This window comes from Carassius carassius, chromosome 13 (genome assembly GCF_963082965.1).
Source record: "Carassius carassius chromosome 13, fCarCar2.1, whole genome shotgun sequence".
NCBI lineage: Eukaryota > Metazoa > Chordata > Actinopteri > Cypriniformes > Cyprinidae > Carassius > Carassius carassius.
Window position 1 is genome coordinate 15,584,688 of NC_081767.1, and position 25,865 is coordinate 15,610,552.

A 25,865-nucleotide genomic window follows, 5' to 3' on the forward strand; every position below is an offset into this window, starting at 1 on the left:
CCTTTAGATTAGACTGACCATAAAAAAGACATTGATGTCAAAAAATTTCTAGGAGTAGTTTGTCGCAGTGTAAAATATTTCACTTGCTGTTGCCAATAGGTGGCGCTATGACTATAACTGAATATTGGCATGTAGATCTGTTCAGGTCAAGAGTCTTATCCAACATGTGAAGTTTGGGGCAGATTGGACATTGTATGTCTGAGTTACAGCAACTTCCTTTTTCATGGCGAAACATAGAAATTTGTCAGGCCGCCATGGACACGCCCTTTAACGAAACCTCAAGTCCTTCGCAATTTAACATCGCAAATGGCTTTAGATTACACTGACCAAGTTTGGTGTTCATCTGAATAAATCTCTAGGAGGAGTTCGTTAAAGTACAACCCCTGATAATGGCAAAAACAACACAAATTTTGCAGGGAAAATTCAAAATAACCGACTTCCTGTTGGGATTAGGATTTCGTACCAAGAGACTTTTTTGTAGGTATTGGTGTGTTACATGTGTGTACCAATTTTTGTACATGTACGTGAAACATAGCTCGAGGTGCACTCCGTTAAAAGTGTATAGGTGGCGCTATCGAGCGATTTTGCCACACCCGATGGAATATTGGCCTTCAGATCTGTTTAGGCCTGGACTTTTATCACACATGTGAAGTTTGGGGAAGATCGGACATTTTATGCCTGAGTTATAACATCTTTTATTCCCATGGCGAGACTTTGAATTTTGTCACGGCGCCATGGACACGTCCCTTAACGAAAACTCAAGATCTTCACAATTTAACATTGCACGGGCCTTTAGATTAGACTGACCATAAAAAAGACATTGATGTCAAAAAATTTCTAGGAGTAGTCTGTCGAAGTGTAAAATATGTCACTTCCTGTTGCCTATAGGTGGCGCTATGACTATAACTGAATATGGGCATGTAAATATGTTCAGGTCAGGAGTCTTGTTAAACATATGAAGTTTTGGGCACATTGGACATTGTATGTCTGAGTTAAAGCAACTTCATTTTTCATGGCGAATCATCGAAATTCGCCAGGCCGCCACGGACACGCCCTTTAACGAAAACTCTAAATCTTCGCAATTTAACATCGCAAAGGCCTTTAGATTAGGCATACCAACTTTGGTGTTGATCTGAATTAATCTCTAGGAGAAGTTCGTTAAAATACAACGCATGGAAATGGCAAAAATGACACAAAATTTGCTCATAATATTAAAAATAACCGACTTCCTGTTGGGTTTAGAATTTTGCTCTAAGAGACTTTTTTGTAGGTATTGGAGAGTTACATGTGTGTACCGATTTTCATACATGTACGTGAAACATAGCTCGAGGCGCACATCGTTGAACATGTATAGGTGGCGCTGTCGAGCCATTTTGCCACACCCACTTCTGAAACCCATATCAGATGTACATTAATAATAATAATAAACAGAGCAATTCCAAGAGGGTCCTCACACCATCGGTGCTCGGGCCCTAATAAACAAAGCAGATACAAGAGGGTCCTCGCACCTCGGTGCTCGGGCCCTAATAATAATAATAAACAAAGCAGATACAAGAGGGTCCTCGCACCTCGGTGCTCGGGCCCTAATTAATATACAGCGCAGCCACTCCCACCATGCGCATCACGCGCTGTGCGTCCATCCATTACTCCCAAAGCGTCAAAAACTGAAGCACGGTCAAGCGCCTCTAGCGTCACTGACATGAGATGTTTATCGCTATGAAATCCCATTCAAGAAGTCTCATTCAGCACACATCGCGATACTTGCCATCAGTTTACAAGAGCCACAGGTTGGGTGAGTAGTAATAAATATGCTCTTTTAATGCCTGTTATCAAATGTATTCTGTCTTTATTTATTAATGTTTACTCTCTGTATTATATCGGTCATCCGAGGCTATCTTTGACTTTCATTGCGTTTAACTTAATGAACAGAGCTGCTAACTGGGGTGATTAAACTATCTGTCACGTGACGTGCCACAGACCTGGGATCCGTTTTCAATTTCAATATCAATTTCAGGTTCAAAGATGTAAGTTGTATTTGAAGTAAAATCATGGTAACCATGACACGTACAATAATAGGTAAAACCCAGTAAACAGGACATTTACCATGTTTTTTTTTTACCACAGTAACTGTAGTTTTACTATGGTATAGTAATAGCACAATACTCACCAAAATAACTATGGTTGTACCACTGTAATGGTAGTGTTTTAATGTGCTTTTATATGACATATTTCACAGTAATCACATTTACTGTACCATGCTTGTAATACCCTTTTAATGTAAATCAAAAAAAAAAAAAACCTTTTTCCCATCTTGCAGTTCATTCATATTAGTTTATATCTTAAATATTTTGCTCACAGATAACATTCTGTATATAATTCTATTTTATTTTCTCTCCCCTTTTATTTATTTTTTAGCTGAAAAGACGTAAAGGAAGCAGTCACCCCAGTGGTGTTTGTGGAGAGGTATTCCTTCAGAAATGGGGAAGACAGAAAGCTGCAGAGGTAGGTTGGTCTGTGATAGTTTGTCCCTTTTATCCCTTTTGTCCCTTTTTAACATTCCTGCTGTTATCATTTGCACAGCATTTGTTGTTTCTTAAACTGTTGTACTATCCAAATACCCACACTTGCCATCTTTGCACATTTCCTTTATTTGGCCCAAGTGAGCATGAAGATCACAAGTGTGTGTCGATCTTAACATGACGAAGTTAGTTTCAACTTTGCATTTTAAAATAAACTTCTAAATGTCTTTTCAATAGTCCCTATTAAAGATGACAATTTAATTTGTGGTGCTTCTAATTAAGTGATAAAAAGCAGTTGCAAATGATGTACAAAATTAATATACTTTTCTGTGCACCAAGAAAACGTGCAACACTTTTTTTTACTACCAAATTATTCTCAATATCTAATTATTATTATTAATATTTCACATACATTGGAAAGGTTTGCGTGACCTCTTGTGAGCTCTCTGCAAAAAGTCTCACGATTAATTCCAAAACATGATGCATGATGGGATACACTAAGCGTTGTATAGCGCTCCGGAGCAGTATTGGAGAGGTTTAGTGTGTGTTAAGGACGCTGCGCTTTGGCATAATTAAGACCGTGGACAGTCACGTACACATGCTCTCAAGTGACTAAGACCTCAAGTGTGGGTATTTGGAAAGGGGAAAAGTCTTTAAAATGATCCCTAAATACAGTCGCACATCGAAGTCGCTGCGCTTTGGCTTAATTAAGACCGGGGACAGTCTTGTGCATGCACTGTCACGTACACATGCTCTCAAGTGACTAAGACCTCAAGTGTGGGTATTTGGAAAGGGGAAAAGTCTTTAAAATGATCCCTAAATACAGTCGCACATCGAAGTCTTAATAATTCAGTAATTCAATTTAACACTTGTATGATATTGTACAAGCCCCTGGACAATCTCATCTGACACTATCACAATATTGGAAAATCAGTTGCCCCACACAGTCAGAAAGTTTATATTGTTCATTGGCTTCTCATTAAATTACTTCAAATAAGCCCCATCAGTTCATGTTCCCCCTATACGTGATCTCCACGAGTAGAAATGCTAGTTTAATGTGTCACGTGATATATATTAAATCTTTGATTAATTTGTCAGAACCAGATCAATTACACTACTGATAACAGTCCTGTTAGCATGTATTCATTTTTAAACAAACTCATATAAATATAGCCTGCTATTAATGACTTGCTTTTAATAATGGATGCATTTAACATTTAATTATAAAGCATCTTTGCAGAGGATGCTTTCATGGTCTAAAAAAATATGTAATGTATAAGTTAGAGTACATAGTAATGTAAGTTGCATGTAATGAAATAATATTTCCTTCCTTTCTGTCAGGATTGTTTGCAGATAATGCTGTTCTTCTTTTTCAGAAGTTTTTTTGTGAGCCAACCCTCACACACCGTCCTATAAACTAAAAGAGCTATTACTGAGTCTCAGTGAATCTTGCTGATCAGCTCTTCCCAGGTACATTTGTTTAAAATATTTTTGAATCAACATTTACTCATCAAATGCTCTGGGGCCTCATTTATAAAGCGTGCGTACGCACAAAACGGGGCTGGAAACGTACGTACGCCAGTTCCCACGCAAAGGTTGTGATCTATAAAAAACAAACTTGACGGGAGAATGTGCGCACCTTTAAGCAAACTTTGAGCCGTGCGTACGCACATTCTGGAGACAAAGGGAATTGGCGACACCGATGGTGAGGTCGTGAACTGAAGTTAGATTGTAGAAAATAAATGTGAGAAGAACGATTATAAGAATGAATGACATTTAATTTTCACTCCATTTCATACGTTATATCCACATTATCATGAAGATTAAATCCAACAGTGTTATTTGTGCCGATTGTTTTAGGCTATATACATCTAGTAAAATCCAAACGTAATTCAAAATGTATTAAAAGTAAAATAAAATAATAATCAGCGCTGCCTTACAGTCACATTGTCCACAACGGGAGCACAGGAGGACATGGCGCGATACATGTGATAGCCTACAGAATAGCATGAAATACCCTTTTATTAGAGAACTGCAGAACACAGTGTAAAAAGGAAATATTTTCCTTAATGTACATAGCCTATATCATAAAATGTCAAAGTCTGCAAATACAGTCATGAAGCACAATCGCTACTCATCATCGGTCCTAACTATTACGGTGTTCATTACAAAACCGTCAAGAAGCATGTGTTCACTATAACATTTTCGTCTTAAATTTTCGCCCACAAATTAATTAAGTGATTTTGTCAAGGTGTTAACGATCAGTCTATTTGCTAGAAACATATAATTCTCCGGTGACCCGGGTATGTAATGCTTCATGATGGCACTCCTGGCACTGTTGGAGGATTACGCTAATGGCAGAATAAGGAGAGAACGAGTTTTCAGGGACCATGATGATTTCCTGGCCCATGATGATGACTGGCTAATAAGCCGATTTAGATTCCCTAGAGCTGTGCTCTTGGATCTATGTGCTGAATTGGGTCCAGTATTAGAGAGGGCAACACGCCGGAACCATGCCATCCCAGTCCAAATACAAGTCCTCACCACTCTGGGGTTCTTGGCAACCGGCTGTTTCCAGCGGGAATTGGCAGACAGGTAAATTAATAATATAAAAAAACTATAAGCAATCCTCAAATTTGTCTCTAAGACCTTTTTGTATATGAAATAATTCTATTGGAATCTATCATCTCACCCTATAGGTCTGGTATATCACAGCCGTCCCTGAGTGCCATAATATCTGTCGTTTTAAATGGTATACTTAATATGGTTAGTCGATACATCAGGTTCCCCTACACTGTGCGAGAACAGGCCGAAATTAAAACGCAATTTGCAGCAATGTCTGGTTTCCCAAATGTAATCGGCGCAATTGACTGCACTCATGTTGCTATAAGGGCACCATCTGAAAATGAATTTGCTTATGTTAATAGAAAGCATGTGCATTCTATTAATGTGCAAATCATATGTGACTCCAACATGACCCTCACAAACATTGTGGCACGCTGGCCTGGTTCAACACATGATTCCTTTATCTTGACACATAGCAGTGTAGGGAACAGACTAAATGCAGGCGCAGTACGTGATGGCTGGCTTCTTGGTGAGTTTAACAATATTAAAAAGTAGAAACTGTAACAATTTTGTTTTTAATATAATTATAACCTGCAGGCGATAGTGGCTACCCCCTGAGACGCTGGCTCCTCACCCCATTTTTAAACCCGCAGAGCGCAGAGGAAACTCATTATAACGAGGTCCACTCTCGTGCCCGCGCAGTTGTGGAGCGTGCCATCGGCATCCTGAAATGCAGATGGCGTGCTCTGGATGCCTCGGGTGGCAGACTTTTATACCATCCAGCAAAAGTGTGCAAGATTGTCAGGGCGTGTGGTGTTTTGCACAATATAGCACTGAGAAACGGTATTCCTCTCCCTCCTGATCTCCCTCTACCCCAGCATTACGACCCCGAGCCACAGCCCCCTGGCCGACAAGAGGGATATCAACGAGGTGCAAGAATCCGTGAGGATGTCATGCGGCGTTTGTAAAGAAAGACAAAACTCAAGGTTCATGTTTTAACTGCATCTTTTAATGATTGTGCAATTTCTTGCATCACTTCTCTCATCTGCCGTAGCTCATCTCCAACCCTGTTGACAGCGTTTATTGTCTCTCGCTGTAACTGCAGGACTGCGTCAGTGAGTACCCGACCACTTTTGGACGTGCCAGACGCAGAAGGGGCACTGCTTTGAGCCGGACGCTGTGCATCTGCATCTGAGAACCCCTCACCCTGAACCTCCTGTTCATTTACAGCTTCAGACTCCGGAAGGACTGGAGGACAAACAATTGGCAACATTTATCCATTTATCACCCCACACACTCAAATGTACAGCGTTAATGATTAAAAATCGGTTTAACCTGGCTCCTCTGTGGTTTCAGTCACGTCAGTGTCTCCCTCCTTTTCCGACACAATACCACACACGCTGACCTCCCCAATTATAGCCGCGATTTTGCTGTCCACTGATGTGAGATCAGCTGTACATGGGCCCCCACCAGTTGCAGCCACGCTCTGGCGGTGGGAGGACAGTTTTCTCTTTGCCTCCACCTTGAATGAATGAGAATCTTTATTTCACATATTTTGCATACTGTAAGCACATGTAAATAAAACTTTTTGAAAATCAATATTGCTATTTATATAGGTATATAGCCTAATAAAACACAAATGTAATATGTTGGTAAAAAAAAAATTTGTATACCTTCAGGTCGGACCATTTTTTCTTTAATTCTGCAACTGTCCGTTCTGTCCCACTGACACAATTGACGGCAGAAGCAATACTTTGCCACTCGCACTGCTTCTTTTTATTAGTGACCCCACTGCTGTGGCCACCAAATAACACAGTTTTCCGAGCCTCCACCTCCCCTACAAGTGTTTCAATCTCAGTATCTGAGAAATTACGTTTTTTTCCTCTTTTCTCACCTGTCGCCATTATTAAAATTAGGCTAACAGAAATGCACGTTTTCACTTTCTTGGATTAATTAATTGGCGGGTCGCATGCCAGTTTTCCAGGTATATATGGGATTCCACTCTCATTTACATGCTGATCAGCAATCATGAGGTGATTTGCATTGACTATTTATGGTTAAAAATGGGCGTGTACAGGGCGGGATATGAGGCTGGTTCACGTACGCACATCTGCGGGTGATCTGTGATTTATAAAGGGAACATTGCTTACAGGTGTGCGTACGCACGGTTTTATAAATCGGAATATTTTTTGGCGTACGCCATTTTTGGCTTTTGGGCGCACGTAAACTTTTAGTAAAGATCCTACGCATAGTTTTATAAATGAGACCCCTGGTCTTAATCTTACTTTAATAAATGTGATTATATGTTTGAGGAGCAATATTAATTGCACACAGAGTAAGTAGAGATTATCTTGTTTCACAGAAGAGAGGGAAGACCAAGGAAAATATTTGGCTCAGGATGAGGAATGAAGACGGCCATCTTGTGCTCAAACAAACAGAAGTCCACTGGTATGTGTGTATTGAAGCAATGCTGTGTTATGTGTTACAGGACTTTATGATGATCTCTCACAGGACTGGTCATGTCAGTCGTGATTATTCTTTCTAATGTTTTTTTAAAATCTTTATTTTTATTTTTTTGATACAGCTATTACAATTATAGCATGTTAGCAAAGTGTGACCGGAACATTTTTAATCTTAAGTTTTTAAAAAACACCACCTGTTATTCTTAAAAGCACACAAGTGTCATAAAAGTGGTTTAGTTGATATAAACACCAATTGACATTATCTCATTGTTTTGTAAATGTTGTGTTATAAATTGTGAATTGATAGTTGATTGGTTTGAAGCCAGGCCTTACACTGCGCAGACTAAAACACATTTGTGAGAGAAGTCATTAACTCTGGAGAAAGATTCTAGAGGAAAAAGACACATTTACTGCAGCGATAGATGAATTCTAGTCTATGAGAACTACACATGCTAATGGAGTCTCATGAGCAAGTCCTTTTGAATCTGTAACTTTTTCTTAATTCTTGCTGAATGAAATTGTTTATTGCAGTATTTTAACAATTTTACTTTGTACAGATTATCTCATCAGCCAAATGAGGGGTTTTGACCAAGTGATGCTCTTGAAAGGAGTGAAAGAAGAGGATGTGGTAAATTGTCTTCAGAGAAAAAGCTTCTCAAAAGGTCTTAAAACAGCTTGAAGAATGGTATGTGTCCAGTACTACAAGGGTCATAGTTGCTCACACTGCTAAAATCACGCAGAACATAAGCTGAGCTCTCTGTCCATTAAACAACTTCATCTGGATTGTTTGTGTTTTTTGTTTTACTTTGACCAGGTCTGGGAACTGTCTGAAAATGGGATGTTAGGACTGAGAGATCCTCTGGCTGTGAAAAGCTACACCACATCAGAATCAGAATCAGAATCAGAAAGAGCTTTATTGCCAAGTATGCTTGCGCATACAAGGAATTTGTTTTAGTGACATAAGCTTCCAGTAAACAGAGACAACAACACACAGACAAAAAAAAAAAAAAAAAAAACTTTACAGGAGATTTACAAATTGGCAAATAAATAAGTGTATAAACAATTGTGCTATAAATGATAATGGAATAGGATTGAGTGAGATGCAGGAATGTTCTAGGATGGAGGGGTAACAAATAAATATAAGGATATTGCACATTTTTGCATAAGTTTAAGTGGGAAACATTTAACTGTTCATGAGGTAGATTGCCTGGGGGAAGAAACTATTCTTGTGCCTTGCTGTTCTTGTATTTGCGGCTCTGAGGCGCCGGCCAGATGGCAAAAGTTCAAAGATGGGGTGACTTGGATGTGAGGGATCCAGAGTGATTTTCTGAGTCCTTTTCCTCACTCTGGATGTGTACAGTTCTTGGAGGGTGGGCAGGGGAGCACCAATAATCCTTTCAGCAGTCCGAACAGTTCTCTGTAGTCTTCTGAAATCTGATTTTGTAGCTGAACCAAACCAGACAGTAATTGAAGTACACAGGACTGACTCAATGACGGCTGAGTAGAACTGTTTCAGCAGCTCCTGTGACAGGTTAAACTTCCTCAGCTGGCGAAGGAAGTACAACCTTTGTTGGGCTTTTTTCACAATGGAGCCAATGTGATTGTCCCACTTCAGGTCCTGAGAGATGGTGGTTCCCAGGAATCTGAATGACTCCACTGCAGTCACAGTGCTGTTCATGATGGTGAGTGGGGAAAGTGCAGGGGGGTTTCTCCTAAAGTCCACAGTCATCTCCACTGTTTTGAGCGTGTTCAGCTCCAGGTTGTTAAGACTGCACCAGACAGCCAGCTGCTCAACCTCCTGTCTGTAAGCAGACTCGTCACCGTCCTGGATGAGGCCGATGACTGTAGTGTCGTCTGCAAACTTCAGGAGCTTGACAGAGGGGTCTTTAGAGGTGCAGTCGTTGGTGTACAGGGAGAAGAGCAGAGGGGAGAGAACACATCCCTGAGGGGCACCAGTGTTGGTGGAGCAGCTGTTTGACATGAATTTCCCCAGTCTCACTAACTGTTGCCTATCTGTCAGAAAGCTGGTGATCCACTGACAGATAGAGCTAGGAACAGAGAGCTGGGTCAGTTTGGTCTGGAGGGTTGTTGGGATGATGGTGTTGAAAGCCGAACTAAAGTCCACAAACAGGATCCTCACATAAGTCCCTGTTTTGTCCAGATGTTGCAGGATGAAGTGCAATGCCAAGTTGATTGCATCATCCACGGACCTGTTTGCTCGGTACGCAAACTGCAGGGGGTCCAGTAAGGGTCCAGTGATGTCCTTCAGATAAGCCAGAACCAGTTTTTCAAACGACTTCATGACGACAGACGTTAGAGCCACAGGTCTGTAGTCGTTAAGTCCTGTTATCTTGGGTTTCTTTGGAATGGGGATTATGGTTGAGCGTTTGAAGCAGGAAGGCACTTCACACAACTCCAGAGATCTGTTGAAGATCTGTGAAAAGATGGGGGCCAGCTGGTCAGCACAGGTTTTCAGACAGGCTGGTGTAACGCCATCTGGGCCTGGTGCTTTTCTTCTTTTGTTTTTCTTGAAGACCTGGCGCACATCATTTTCACAGATTTGAAGAGCAGGAGGTATGGAGAAGGGGATTGCAGGAGGTGTTAATGGTTGTGTAGGGAGATGGTCAGAGTGGGTGTTGGGGGTTTCAAATCTACAATAAAACTCATCCAGGTCGTTAGCAAGTCGTTGATTAGCCTCAGTGCAAGGGGATGGTGTCTTGTAGTTTGTGATGGCTCTCAGTCCTCTCCAAACTGAAGTAGAGTCGTTGGAAGTAAACTGGTCTTCCAACTTTTTAGCGTAGGTCTTTTTAGCCACTCTAATCTCTTTGTTCAGTGTGTTCCTGGCCTGATTGTACAAGACCCTGTCCCCATTTCTGTAGGCATCCTCTTTGGCCTGACGAAGGTGTCTGAGTTTTACTGTAAACCATGGCTTATCATTGTTGAATGTTAAATAAGTCCTGGTAGGAATGCATATATCCTCACAGAAACTAATATAGGATGTTACGGTCTCTGTGAGTTCGTCCAGATCGGTGGTAGCAGCTTCAAAAACGCTCCAGTCTGTGATGTCAAAACAAGATTGTAAATCCTGCTCTGTTTCGCTGGTCCATCTCTTCACAGTCTTTACTACAGGTTTAGCAGATTTAAGTTTCTGCTTGTAGGTCGGTATAAGATGAACCAGACAGTGATCAGAACATCCCAAAGCTGCTCGTGGAACAGAGTGATATGCATCCTTTATTGTGGTGTAACAGTGATCCAGTATATTACTGTCTCTGGTGGGACAGGTAACATGCTGTCTGTATTTTGGCAGTTCACGGGAGAGATTGGCTTTATTAAAGTCCCCAAGAATGATTAAAACAGAGTCCGGGTGTTGTTGTTCTGTGTCTGTGATCTGATCAGCGAGTTTCTGTAAAGCCAGACTTACTTGCACTTGAGGAGGGATGTAAACACTAACCAGAATGAACGAGTGAAACTCCCGCGGCGAATAGAATGGCTTGCAGTTGATAAACTGCGTTTCTAGATCAGGACAGCACATCTTCTTTAATACAGTTACATCTGTACACCACCGTTCATTGATGTAAAAGCATGTCCCGCCGCCGCGCGATTTCCCCGTTGATTCTGCTTCGCGGTCCGCTCTGAACAGCTGAAAGCCCGGCAGATGGAGTGCGCTGTCCGGTATGGCGTCATTCAGCCAGGTTTCCGTGAAACACAGAGCAGCAGAGTGAGAGAAATCCTTATTTGTCCGAGAGAGCAGAAGGAGTTCGTCCGTTTTGTTGGGTAGAGAGCGGAGATTTGCGAGATGGATGCTAGGCAACGGCTTTCGAAATCCGCGCTTCCTGAGTCTGACGAGCGCTCCCGCTCGCTTTCCCCGTCTGCGCGTCCTGAAGCGCTTGATCAGCGCCGCTGCTCCTCCGATAACAATGTTCAGTAAAACGTCTGTATAATAGAAATCCGGAAAAATATCATGTGGTGTGTTCTGCCGAATGTTCAGCTGTTCATCCCTGGTGAAACTGATCGTGTTTGTTAAACAAAAAACAGGAAAAACGAACAAAAACAGTACAAACACTGGAGAGCCAAGCACTGAAGCAGCCATCTGCGGCGCCATCTTGGATCTTAGGTTTCATCCTGGGACTGTCTGAGCTTCTCCCTGCACAGAGAGATCATCAGTGCTGGATATCAACCACAAACTATTTCCAGACACGAGAGAAGAAGATCATGATGGGGAGATGAAACCAGTTTAAATGTGATGATAAGGAATCATTATTTTCTGAAACAGTATCACATGTCTTATATGTATCACATGATCTGTATCACAGTTGACTGGATGGGACTGCGTGACTTTTAAGGGAATTTCTTCACTCATCTGTGTGAACTGATTAATATATGAGGTTAATCTATTTTTGATGATAAATAATAATTTTCCCTGAATCTTATTTGTCTTGATGCTGTAGGGGAATTTACAGTTAAAACCCAAGGACCAGATATGTCGCAATGAAGACCAGGAGTCAGAGATGAGTTCAATTAATAATAATAATTTTACTTGAAGAAAATAGTTTGCAGTTTCATCAGCAGAAGTCAGCTTCAATACTCTCGACGGAGTTCGTAGGCCGCCCCCCGTACAACTCAAAATCAACCACAGTTATACCCTGACAGAGGATACTAATTGCGTCAATACATAAGTCAACAAAATTCTAAATGGTTCCAAAACCTAGATAAACTCTCCAAAGACGTATATCTGATACGCTGGACACTGGCAGTTGATCGTTTGTCCTGGGACTGTCTGAGCTTCTCCCTGCACAGAGAGATACTAACACACATACACAGAGAACTTATCTAAAATTCAAGGCTTTCTAGCACTGGCGAGTGTCTTATCATTACGGTTGGATACACACACATAATATGTGGACATTAATCTTGAGGAAAAGAAATACAGGGTAGAACAGGATTCTTTAATATCTCATAAGCGCACATAAGGTTACACATTTCACTCTTGCCAAAACTTGATTAATAGTCAAACAAGAAATCATGTAATAATATAATTAATATCAGTATGAAGGATATGGCAACTCGGCATCCACTCCTTCAGTCCCCCGTTTTAGATCAATGTGGGGTCCAATACCCCACATCTGGTCTAATAAATGAGGTCAGGTGTAGTTGTGATGCATGCTTATAATGCAGGCTGTTGGTCAACTTAAGCAGGTGCATATACTTAACATCTCTGGTACTGTCTGACATTTCTAGTAATAAACACATTATTTTGTACAAAATACTTCCCATATACATTCTTACTTCCCATATACATTCATCTACCTACTTAATCCCACAATATCTGCACTTGCACTAGTCTTTCTTCACATAAAAAGTAATGTCTTTTCCAGTGAATCATTCTGTGTGTCCCTCTACATGGAAAAGTGTCTTCCATCCATATATACTTTCATCAACGTACCTTTGTAAATACCTCTCTTCCTACTACAGCTACTTCACACTTACCCTCTAAAACAAAACATTTATCCAACAGCCTTAAGACTAAATTTGCATATTCATTAACCAGATTTAACAAATCATTAAAGAAAACCACTGTTATTGCATTCCTGACATATGTCAGACCCCCAGTCACCTCACAGATACCAAATACAGACATTGCTTATAACCTAAATCCCAGTAAAGATTTAAATCCCTTATTTTATGAAAATCTATCATTTTCCCGAACAATGGTGCAATTAGAGGGATTAAAAATCCATTATACCCTTTCACTCCAAACTTGGTGTTAAAAACACAAAAATAAACAAACCAAAAATAAGTAAGATCAATATTGAGCCATCTTTAAAAGTAAAAATAAAAATAATCATAATCATTATTTCCTCGAAAACCTAGAGCAGTTCCTAGTTTATTACTTAATAGCCCTTTTATTAAGTTTTACTTTCACCACGAATCCATTTGCAGTCATCATAGTTCACATGCTGTTTAAACATACATGAACCATAAACCTAAACGTGTCATTGTTAACAACATTTGGTCAAAATTACATTTTAAGTATCGAAGTGTCTAACTTCAAAAATACAACTAACCTGTCCACTTATTGTCATGCATGTATTTTTATACCATGACATTACTGTTAATCATACTCATTGCCTTATTATTATTATTACTTATTTTATTTAAATTTTTTATGCAAATCTTGTCAATTATCATATTACTGTACTCAGACTATATTAACGACACATTCAGAACCAAATCCTCAATACCTCGTATAAAGTCAGTTTAGTTCTCACTGTTTTGTCAGTTAGAAATGCTTACAGGTCAGCTACCTGATCAATGTCTTAAAACCCTTCGTTCATGTTTGTCATTTGGCAGTGATATTTATTTACTCAAAATTATTATAAACTGAAAAAGAGCAGACAGATTTCCCAATACTATTACTAAATGAACAATACTATTACTTAGTTCTAAACGGCCAAATATTTATTAAAGAGACATCCTCAGTTTCTGTAAATCTGTATTGAAACAGTATACATTATCAAAAAGCCCTGTCAGTGTTCACAATATTAATTTGATTTGACTTGACAGGTGTTCATAAGCAGCTCCATAGAGACTATTACAATTGTGTTGTTTAAACATATTTTTTTTCTGTGCTATTTCAATTAATTCAAACGTCTTGTTATGATATTCCTCCATTAAGGGGCTATCCCAGGAGATCCACACGTTTTTGTTCAACTTATCTCTGTTCTACATAAACCAAACTATTGCGGCATTCAGACCTTGAGGACCCACAAAGCCTTACGGCTGCTTTTGGTTTTACACTATATTACATAAACAGGATTCACTCCTTTGTTTTCCCACCAGGCTTCTTTATGTGAGGGTGCTCTCTGGATAATTTGGTTAGTGACTTAGCCAATCTGTCACTGTTTTTCTGCTGTCAAGTCTAAAATATTTACCTTTACCATTCAAACAACAAAGTGTTAACTTGTTAAAATTTAGACCCTCATTTAAATTTAGGCATGGATTTTAAACCCATTTTGGACGGCAATCTTAAATTTCACAAATCCAATCATATAAACACTCTTAAACATATTAATCCAAAGAGTGATTTAAATCAGCATTATAAAAGACAAAACAAGTCATTATTACCAGTAGCAGACAGAGCTGGATAACCAATTCACTTAAAGCTCGTCCCATGTTCGGCATTGTCTTTTCATTAGTTTCACTCAGAATTATCGACTTCTGTAAAGTAATTTCACTTAACACATCTGTAATGATAAAACTCTCATTCCAGAGGTTAGTGACTCAATATACACAAAGCAGAAACAGAATTGTTCTCCAAAATATACAGTAGTCATCCTCACGTGTGCACATACTTAACATAATATTAAACATCTCATATTCAAGGTTTGCTTTTGGTGTTAAATCTGAAAGGATTTAAACTTTTAAAAAAATTTAAAAAATTCTGTACGTTTTACCTAGTTTGTTCCTAGTCTCTCATCTAGTATCAAAGTTTGCCTGATCATTAATGCTTTTTATTTAGATAAAAATCAGCTGGGTTGTTTTGGTCTTAAAATCATTGCTCTGTTTTGGTTACTCTTACTTAGCAGGCCGATAAGAGAAGCAGAGCACCATCCCTGACTCCACTCAAGCACTCTCTCTCTCTTACTGTGCAAAATATTAGTTATTTATTTATTTGACAGTTTTCACCAAACTTAAACTTAGACTATAATATCAAATTCATTACAACATATAACCCTTAATCATTCAAATAGGTTAAAAATGTCAAATCTCAGTTTAGACTGTTTAAAACACATAATGCTAGGAACATTTCTTTAAAATTATTTTTACCTTACATGCTTAATTCCCTTAACCTTTGTTTTCTAAACCATCTCTTGATTCAGCAAAAGCAGTCCTCATTTTTAGCCACCACCATATCTTGTAATCATCTTATGCCATGCCTAATGACCAGCCTGAGTAAAGACTATGATATAGACATATTAGTTCAATATCATTTTAGCCACATAAGAAATTTTGTCTCAAAATAATGGCTGTCATCACATGGTCTCAGATGGTTCTCGACAGCCCATTGCCGTTAACTCTTTATAAATAAGCCTCTTTTCCTCAGGGTCTGATCCCCTGGCATAGTTGCATCAAGTTGTGGACGCTTGTCACAACAAGCAATCAAGGAATGCGGTTGCTGGTGATCAGGTCTGGAGGAGCTCACATTTTTGAGGCAGATTGCTGTACTTCCTACAGTTCCCCTCTTAATGATGCTCTAGGCCTATCAAGCATCCGCTCAACTCCACTACCATCTCACATATAACACCTCCCTTCTGGGCAGGTGCCCAGTGGCGGTGACCCCCTGCCTTAGGTTGTCCCCTATTGGCCAGAAGAGGATCTTACCCGTCATTGAGAAATCACCTCATGCACACTGGTAACCACTCTTTCCCGTTGCAACATCCTCGACAGTCTTCTTACGGAATCCAGTATTTCCTGCAGCTTAGGAAAGGTGCACTCAAGAACCATGAGAGCCATTGACAGCACCTACTAGTGTTAAAACATTGAAAAACGTTAATCAAACTAATATTTAATTGCTAAAATCAATTGGATACCTCCAAACTATCATGCTGAGATTACTCAGTGAATTTATTTTTCACATCCGTCCATTCATTGTAATTTTCTGTTGCTTCTGTAGCTGCAGCCATCAGGCCCTGTATGATGGTGGAGACTAAAAAAAAAGACAGATAAGTTACTGGTCATAGAACAAATAGCAATACAACTGTTTAACTATTCAAAATTATTACATCTATAGCTCAGGGTCTGTATTATGATTTTAAAGACCTCATGTCTCTTCAACAATTACTCCTAAATTGTTATTCATTATTTTTAAAATCTTTTATTTCTTAAATGTATTGGGCAGTTGAACATTTAACTTCGAATTGCCCTCTTAATGCATTAAATCTGAACTCTTTTTATCGTGTCCTTTACCATCTCAGTGCCTATGATTTGACTGAAACACTGTGCTGTATTATAAATAGCTTATCACTTAAACACAGGCTCAGATAACGGCATTTTAGCTTACTTTGAATGAGAGAGAGAACTCTGAGGGATTCAGGACTCGTAACAATGCCTTTTCATTCATTTTTAACATAATTTCATCGTACTATCATTTTACTCTAGCCCAGTTTAAAACTTGTCAGAAATTATATGCATTTTAAAAATAAACATCTTTATATTTGTATTTTTACTTTATTTTCGCAACTCAAATGTTTCTCAAAGTTCTTTGCATTCATTGTCATTACTTTTACATCAACTTGTATTTATTCATTCACTTAATTCTAGCCATGGCTTCGGAATTTCAACATTGGTTTTAAATCTGTCAGAGGTTATCTGACCCAGGTATATTACTTCGGGTCTTGCTAGCATGCTGTCTTCAAAGTTACTTTGAAACCCCTGTTTATGTTACTTGTTTACAACTTTATCATCTCATAAGCAAACAATAATTTTCTTTTCTCTTCTCTTTTTTTTTTATGATGTTGCGTGGCTACAATTTTGCAGTCCAACAATAAAATTACTCTTTTGGCCAAACATTAGTAAATATAGGAATTACAAATTTTTCACTCAGAACATGTCTCTGGTATTTTTACTGCTTAAGCCAGAGTCATGGTGGGGGCCAGCATGAGATAAAAACAACTGCTTCATTGCAGTCAAAGCAATCTTATCTTTTAAAGCAAAACATAAGTTTTTCCAAAACGCTACTGCCAATTTGTGTGCCTACCGTATTTTCACCAACCCAGAATTCTGTTCAATATGCCTTGTCAGGACTTTCAACAATTATGTAGGAACTAGAACAGATCTTATGATATCATTCTTTGTCATTTAAACCTTCTATCTATCATTTAATCTATTTTTCAGATTAAATCATCACTAATTTACTACTGGGATTATTTTTAGCAAATCGGCACATACATTTAGACTTTTTTATCTCTCTGGTTCTTTCTTTGTTTAAAGCCAATCAAGTTTTTGTTTTAACTTTCCAATCAGAATCAAAGCTCAGACTGACCATTCTTTCAATGAATTCAGAGAATATTTTTAAAGTCAGAGCTTCAGAGCCAAACTGTTTACAGCATTTGCTCTCTTCTGTTTCATTATTTCTATCAGGGCTGAGCAAGTTACCTAACTTGTCAGTCATATTTCTATCATAAACCAAAAAGATATTGAGGCGGCGATCTTACCAACAGCACTTGACCTCTGCGTGATTAAACTGCAAAGTATATTCCAGAATTTCTATATACTGGTCCAATCCAATCAGGGTCATTAAAACTAAATTTTTGCTCTTTCGGGGTTGTTCCTGATGCATCCCAGATCAATCAATACTTTCCCTTTTCATATATCCCTATATTTTTATAGGTGCACATATGAATTATCACTATTTATTTATTTTTAAACACTAATTTTAGATACTCTGTTCCCTAACCACTGACCTGGCCTATTTATAAGCTCGGAGCGCCCCCGTCTGTAATGGTGGGTGGTCGAGAGTTGGAAGAGCGAGTTACGGCAGTATGTCTTTCAGAGAAAACTGGAAAAAGATAGATTTTCTTAAAAAATTATTTTCACCAAAAAGTGATACAACACAATGTAAATGTTTCAAACTCACAAAATAACATCATGAAGACATGCATGTCAAGTGTGCAATATCATCTATAAAACTCAATCAGCACAGCATCAAATAAACACTGATTGTCTGAACAATGGAAGAAAGATAAAGTGTTCAGGAAAACAAACAACTGCTACATAAAAATGCAGAAATATAACTTTGACAATGACATCATTCACTTCATGACTGGAACTGTGCATGACTATGTCCTTTACTAAAACTCCTGATGAGAACTGATGCCTTTTTATGATAAAAGCACCAGAAGTAAAGTTTACTGTATGAAGCTTGAAAAAGAGAACACAATGATTTATCAATATGAAAATAGAATTTTTAACTGTTGTTCTCATCACTGGTTCTGTATACAGTACAGTATATGGGTTGCTAGAAGGTCACAATGTATTCATTATAAGTTTAATTAAATCAAAGTTACATCTTTTGCAAAAATCAAACCACTGCAAAGTCTAAAGACACTGATCCAGGAACCATTTCTGTGTGTGTGGGGGGGTGAGCCCTTGTGCATGATGGAGAACTACAGTGTTATCTGCAAACAATCCTGTAAGACAGAAAGGAATGAAATATTATTTCATTACATGCAACATTACTGTGTTTCTTTTTTAGACCATGAAAGCATCCTCTGCAAAGATGCTCTATAATTAAATGTTAAATGCATCCATTATTAAAAGCAAGTCATTAATAGCAGGCTATATTTATATGAGTTTGTTTAAAAATGAATACATGCTAAGAGGACTGTTATCAGTAGTGTAATTGATCTGGTTCTGACAAATTAATCAAAGATTTAACATATATCACGTGACACATTAAACTAGCATTTCTACTCGTGGAGATCACGTATAGGGGGAAAATGAACTGATGGGGCTTATTTGAAGTAATTTAATGAGAAGCCAATGAACAATATAAACTTTCTGACTGTGTGGGGCAACTGATATTCCAATATTGTGATAGTGTCAGATGAGATTGTCCAGGGGCTTGTACAATATCATAGAAGTGTTATAATGAATTACTGAATTATTAAGACTTCGATGTGCGACTGAACCGAGAATACCCACACTTGAGGTCTTAGTCACTTAAGAGCATGTGTACGTGACAGTGCATGCTCCGGAGCGCTATACAACGCTTAGTGTATCCCATCATGCATCATGTTTTGGAATTAATCGTGAGACTTTTTGCAGAGATCTCACAAGAGGTCACGCAAACCTTTCCAATGTATGTGAAATATTAATAATAATAATTAGATATTGAGAATAATTTGGTAGTAAATCAAAGTGTTGCACGTTTTCTTGGTGCACAGAAAAGTATATTAATTTTGTACATCATTTGCAATTGCTTTTTTCACTTAATTAGAAGCACCACAAATTAAATTGTCATCTTTAATAGGGACTATTGAAAAGACATTTAGAAGTTTATTTTAAAATGCAAAGTTGAAACTAACTTCGTCATGTTAAGATCGACACACACTTGTGATCTTAATGCTCACTTGGGCCAAATAAAGGAAATGTGCAAAGATGGCAAGTGTGGGTATTTGGATAGTACAACAGTTTAAAAAACAACCAATGCTGTGCAAATGATAACAGCAGGAATGTTAAAAAGGGACAAAAGGGATAAAAGGGACAAACTATCACAGACCAACCTGCCTCTGCAGCTTTCTGTCTTCTCCATTTCTGAAGGAATACCTCTCCACAAACACCACTGGGGTGACTGCTTCCTTTACGTCTTTTCAGCTAAAAAATAAATAAAAGGGGAGAGAAAATAAAATAGAATTATATACAGAATGTTATCTGTGAGCAAAATATTTAAGATATAAACTAATATGAATGAACTGCAAGATGGGAAAAAGTTTTTTTTGGGGGGATTTACATTAAAAAGGTATTACAAGCATGGTACAGTAAATGTGATTACTGTGAAATATGTCATATAAAAGCACATTAAAACACTACCATTACAGTGGTACAACCATAGTTATTTTGGTGATTATTGTGCTATTACTATACCATAGTAAAACTACAGTTACTGTGGTAAAAAAAAACATGGTAAATGTCCTGTTTACTGGGTTTTACCTATTATTGTATGTGTCATGGTTACCATGATTTTACTTCAAATACAACTTCCATCTTTGAACCTGAAATGGACATAAAACGGATCCCAGGTCTGTGGCACGTCACGTGACAGATAGTTTAATCACCCCAGTTAGCAGCTCTGTTCATTAAGTTAAACGCAATGAAACTCAAAGCTAGCCTCGAATGACCGATATAACATTAATAAATAAAGACAGAATACATTTTATAACAGGCATTAAAAGAGCATATTTATTACTACTCACCCAACCTGTGGCTCTTGTAAACTGATGGCAAGTATCGCAATGTGTGCTAAATGAGGCTTCTTGAACGTGATTTCATAGCGATAAACATCTCATGTCAGTGACGCTAGAGGTGCTTGACTGTGCTTCAGTTTTTGACGCTTTGGGAGTAATGGATGGACGCACAGTGCGTGATGCGCATGGTGGGAGTGGCTGCGCTGTATATTAATTATGTATTATTATTATTTTGGTCTTTTTCGGTTATTATTTCGAAGCTGGGTTGCTTTGCTGTTTATTGATATTTTTTAAATATTTTAAACTGTAACGCTACATCTATCAACAGTTATTTAGATGTTATCATTGTATTCATTCATTTATTTATTTTAATTATATTATTTCGGTCTTATTACAGGTGAAATATTACAGTAAGCCAGAACACGTGCCGAGCGGGGCTCATTCTAAGCCCATTAGCCACAGTCCAACGCGGACATTCATATCTTAGAAACTGACAGCGATCAACGGCTCATCAACGACAGTATAAGCTATCGCATTTTTAATCAGCCTTTACAATAACCTTAATAAAAACTTTTAACTTTAGAGTCTAAAGTAAAAAAAATAAAAAAATAAAAATTAAAGATCTCTAGGCCTATCTCTGATAGTTTATTTTTGTATTTATTTTTTGGTTCTTTTTATTTAAACTATATTGTTACTAAATGTGAAAATGCGTTAAAGTAATGTGTCAAGGACTTGATATTGAATTCTGTAATTTTAATATATATATATATATATATATATATATATATATATATATATATATATATATATATATATATATATATATATATATATAAATCAATAAAAAAGTAAAAAACAAAAAGAACCATTGCGCATTTTACAGCAAAAAAAGTTTGAATATGTGTTTTTGTCACCAGCAATACAGTATGTTGCTCAGTTTTGTTACAGTAAGTTAAGCTCCGATTTAAAAAAAAAAGTTTTTGTGATTTTGTTCTGTTGTCCTGTGGAAAAAATTTTATAAATTAATTAATCAGAAAGTATCGTGCTGTTGCACGAAAGATGTATCCAATTGAAATGCATTAGTTTAAAAAAATAATGAAAATAACGAAATAAACGTGTCCCTGCCACGAATCAATAGATTAAATTACGTGACCAAATCACGAACTGCCGTGAGACTGGGACACGCTAATTGAACGTGAAAAAACAAATCGTACGATATAGTACGATTTAACCAATACATTAAATCGTGCGAATTAGTACGAATTCGTCTTGATGGGCTTTTATTAAATGCAATGAACAAATCGTACGAATTCATACGACCCAGCTCGTACGATATCGTACGATTTAGCCACTTGGTTAATTCGTACGAATTAGTACGAATCCACCATGAGAAAGGTTTGGTATTGCGCAAGAGCGCACAAGTGAATGTGAAAATAATTTTTAGGGGGTAGGAGGATTTTTTTAATTCTTAAATTTTCATATGCAATGAAAAAAATGGGATAAACACGAAATAAATAAGTAAATAAAATAAATTGATATACAGTATATCCACTTAGCTTACCTGTTGGGTTTACCTCTCTCATTCTGGACACATCCAAATGTTTCCATATTCGTGATGTTGCTATTTGCAGCTAAACTATTATTTATTAGGTAAAATAGGCTTTGTGGTTCACGTGTGTTTCAGTATCGACTGAAAAATATTATAATGAGCAAAAATATGCCACAGTAGACCGCTGCTCATGCTGACCTGCGCTAGGGAAGTCGTGGCCTAATGGTTAGAGAGTTGGACTCCCAATCGAAAGGTTGTGAGTTCGAGTCCTGGGCCAGCAGGAATTGTGGGTGGGGGGAGTGCATGTACAGTTCTCTCTCCACCTTCAATACCACGACTTAGGTGCCCTTGAGCAAGGTACTGAACCCCCAACTGCTCCCCGGGCGCCGCAGCATAAATGGCTGCCCACTGCTCCGGGTGTGTGCTCACAGTGTGTGTGTGTGTGTGTGTGTTCACTGCTCTGTGTGTGTGCATTTCGGATGGGTTAAATGCAGAGCACAAATTCTGAGTATGGGTCACCATACTTGGCTGAATGTCACTTCACTCACTCACACTCACTCGTTTACAATGAATATGTGCGCGTGAGGCACCAGTGCATAAAACAGTTGAAATATACCATACTCAATTTTTGCTCACACAGTTAAGGCATAATTGGAGACAGTTTGAAAAATAAAGGACAATAGCAGTTAATAAGAATAATTGCTGTTAATGCTGGACCGTTCTCATTTCGTTCCTCATATGGAACTTGAAGGATTTTATTTATTTATTTTTGCTAAGAGCAAACCAGAATGAAAATATATATTTTTTAATCAGTGTGTGTGTTCTTCTTGATATATATATATATATATATATATATATATATATAGTAATGACTATTTCATGACAAAAAAGCATGCAGTAAGACTTTCTGTAAAGGTCTTTCTTTTACATTTCTACTGTAGCCTAAGAATATCCCACGTTTTTAAATTAACTCTTACTTTAAATTTTTATAATGGTTTTTAAGGATGTTAACATGTTATAATATAATGCTATTGATGTTTTACTTGTCCGGTAAAGCCCATTTAGCTTGTCCTCCTACTGTACTTGGGGAAAGAAGCACATATGGATGTTATGGGGTAATTAATGGGGTCGGTGGGGATGCCATGAAAATAAATGGTGTAAGGGCTAAACCCTTCATCTTTGTAATGGTGACATATTTAGTTGACATGCTTAAGTACATGTAGACTTAACAGGGTCACTGTAAAATATGTATTTTATTTTAGTTGGAAGTAGATGCCATCTTAAGGATTTTAAGGTAACAATGTTATTTTGTGAAAAATCTAATTATTTAAAGATCTGGTTTTATATAAAAACTGGAGTCTTTAATTAGCATACCGTAATTCCTCAAATAAAAACCGGTAGTCAAATGAATGCCAGGCCTCTTATAGTGGCCGGGGGCATGGTCAACCCGGACAAATAAAGGCCGGTCTTAAATAAAGGCTGGGTGAAAATTTGTGCAGAGTCAGATAACGAACATACACGCCCACTGCCGGAGCGTTTCTCGTTCTCGAGTCAAGAACCGGTTGCATCGGTTTTCGGATCACCAGTACACTGAACCGAGAACCGTTTCTGTCGGACGCGTCCGATTCGAGAACTGAGGAGCTGATGATACTGCGCATGTGGGATTCAGCGTGCAGCAGACTGACACAGAGCACGTCTGAACTGAACTGTTTCTTTTGGTGACTGATTCTGAACTGATTCTGTGCTAATGTTATGATCTCTGTCCACTGGAACGCTATCGCTTTTAATTTAAAACGGGTTACTTAAAACAATTACGTATCAAACAGATGGAATTAGAAATGAAGGCCTGCCTCTAATAAAAGCCTGCTTCAAATAAAAGCCTGTCACCTTCTGCAGTTCAGGTAAATAAAGGCCCTGGCTTTTATTTGAGGAATTACGGTATTTTAGAAGTTGTAATTCTGTATGTTGTAAGTATATATATATATATATATATATATATATATATATATATATATGTATATGTATATATAAAGTATATATATATAAGTGTATATAGTTTTTGACCCAATTTTTCATGAGCTCAAAGATCTAAGACATTTTCTATGTACACAAAAGGCCTATTTTTCTCAAATATGTTACAACTCTCCCCGTGGTACAACAACACCCCTAAATAAAAATGACCTTGATTTGTTTTCTAAAAACTAGAGTATATTTAAATAATAATATTAATATTAATATTAATAATGATTTGACAGGGTAATCAGACTTAACACATTTACATTTAGTCATTTAGCAGACGCTTTTATGCAAAGTGACTTACAAATGAGTACGACGGAAGCAATCAAAAACAACAAAAGAGCAATGTTATATTAGTGCTATAACAAGTCTCAGTTAGCTTAAACGCAAAACACGTAAAAGAATAAGAATAGAGCAAGCTAGTGTTAGAGGTCTCTTTTTATAATTTTATAATAAATGAAAAGAAACTGGATAACATACAAAAAGATTAGAAAAGTAGTTTGGTTGTTTTTTTTTTTCTTTGTTTTTTTTTTTCTAAGACTTGAATTAGAGTAGTGAGTGCTAAAGTTAGAGGGTCAAATAAAGGTGAAAGAGATGTTTTTTAAGTCAATTCTTGAAGATGGCTAAGGACTCGGGCTCGGATTGAGTTGGACAGGTCATTCCACCAGGAGGGAACATTAAATTTAAAAGTCCGTAAAAGTGACTTCATGCTTTTTTGGGATGGCACAATCAAGCGACGTTCACTTGCAGAACGCAAGCTTCTAGAGGGCGCATAAGTCAGAAGTAATGAATTTAGGTAAAGGGGTGCAGAGCCAGTGGTGGTTTTGTATGCAAACATCAATGCCTTGAATTTTATGTGAGCAGCTATTGGTAGCCTGTGTAAACTGATAAACAGAGGTGTGAAAATGTATCTTGCTGCCGCGTTCTGGATTAATTGTAAAGGTTTGATAGAATTGGCTGGAAGACCTGCCAAGAGAGCATTGCAATAGTCCAGCCTGGACAGAACAAGAGCTTGAACAAGGAGCTGTGCAGCATGTTCCGAAGGAAAGGGCCTGATCTTCTTGATGTTGAATAAAGCAAATCTGCAGGACCGGACAGTTTTAGTAATGTGGTCTGAGAAAGTTAGCTGATCATCAATCATAACTTCAAGATTTCTGGCTGTTTTTGAAGGAGTTATGGTTGATGTGCCCAAATTGATGGTGAAATTGTGATGAAACAATGGGTTTGCTGGATCCACAAGCAGTTCTGTCTTGGCAAGGTTGAGTTGAAGGTGATGGTCCTTCATCCAGTAAGAGATGTCTGTTAGACAAGCTGAGATGCAAGCAGCTACCGTCGGATCATCAGGATGGAATGAAAGGTAGAGTTGATTGTCATCAGCATAGCAGTGGTATGAAAAGCCATGTTTCCAAATGACAGAACCTAATGATGCCATGTAGACAGAGAAGAGAAGTGATCCAAGAACTGAGCCCTGATGAAATAAATAGCCCTAATAAATGTAACAGTGAGATTTATATTTATCAGCCTTTTTTTCTGAAGAATTGAATCTTTGTTTAGAGATTACAGTTTGGTTGTGAAAATCATCTCTGCTTTACTAAATTGCTTCACCTTGTGAAATCTCAGTCACACTTCAATTGATTTCAACGCTTGTTATTGGAGGTATTCATATTTCAGATTAACTTTTTGAATTCTTAATTCAGAAAGCATGTTACACAAGATATCAGTTGTTATCCAAAGCCACTTGTGAAATTGAAACATTTATTTTCCATACCTTCCATTGATAAAATATGTT

General features: G+C 37.8%; 2 long non-coding RNA genes across 2 annotated transcripts in view; both read right to left on the minus strand.

Moving 5' to 3' along the window:
• The window catches only part of LOC132155990 (uncharacterized), a 181,133-nt gene that overhangs the window by 87,633 nt on the left and 67,635 nt on the right, over positions 1–25,865 (minus strand). The window lies entirely within an intron of this gene.
• Positions 17,308–17,990, minus strand: LOC132155616 (uncharacterized). Its single transcript, XR_009437311.1, has 2 exons — positions 17,454–17,990; positions 17,308–17,370 (listed from the first exon to the last, which is right to left on the minus strand). It is a non-coding gene; the product is annotated as an uncharacterized LOC132155616 (long non-coding RNA).